Source organism: Pygoscelis adeliae, unplaced genomic scaffold, assembly GCF_000699105.1.
Source record: "Pygoscelis adeliae isolate BGI_AS28 unplaced genomic scaffold, ASM69910v1 Scaffold383, whole genome shotgun sequence".
NCBI lineage: Eukaryota > Metazoa > Chordata > Aves > Sphenisciformes > Spheniscidae > Pygoscelis > Pygoscelis adeliae.
Genome location: NW_008824592.1, coordinates 2,001,615 through 2,002,140, shown reverse-complemented (window position 1 = coordinate 2,002,140; position 526 = coordinate 2,001,615).

Here is a 526-nt window from a genome sequence, read left to right as displayed (position 1 = left end):
CTAAGACTAATAGATCAAAATATGTAGCTAGAAGGAGAGCATGCATTTTACCAGGCTCAGTTATTCCTGGCCACATCCTCACTGCCCTGGTGAGTCACTTCATCAGGCTCTCCATTGTTGAAGCTGCACTCCATGGCACTGCAGACATCTTCTAATTGTCCTGGGTTACCCGCACTGCAGTTTGCCTCTGGAGACCTCAAACATGACATCTTATCCCATGGGTCCTTGCAGCTTCCCATGACCAAATTTTCCTGGTATTTGTCTTACCCTGACTTCTCTGCACCACTGCTGTCTTTTGACCCCACCATGAAGCTCTGCATGATTTACTTGCCATTATCACAGAACCATAGAATCATAGAATCATTAAGGTTGGAAAAGACCTCTAAGATCATCAAGTCCAACCGTCAACCCAACACCACCATGCCCACTAAACCATGTCCCTAAGCGCCTCATCTACATGTCTTTTAAATACCTCCAGGGATGGTGACTCAACCACTTCCCTGGGCAGCCTGGTCCAATGTTTAAC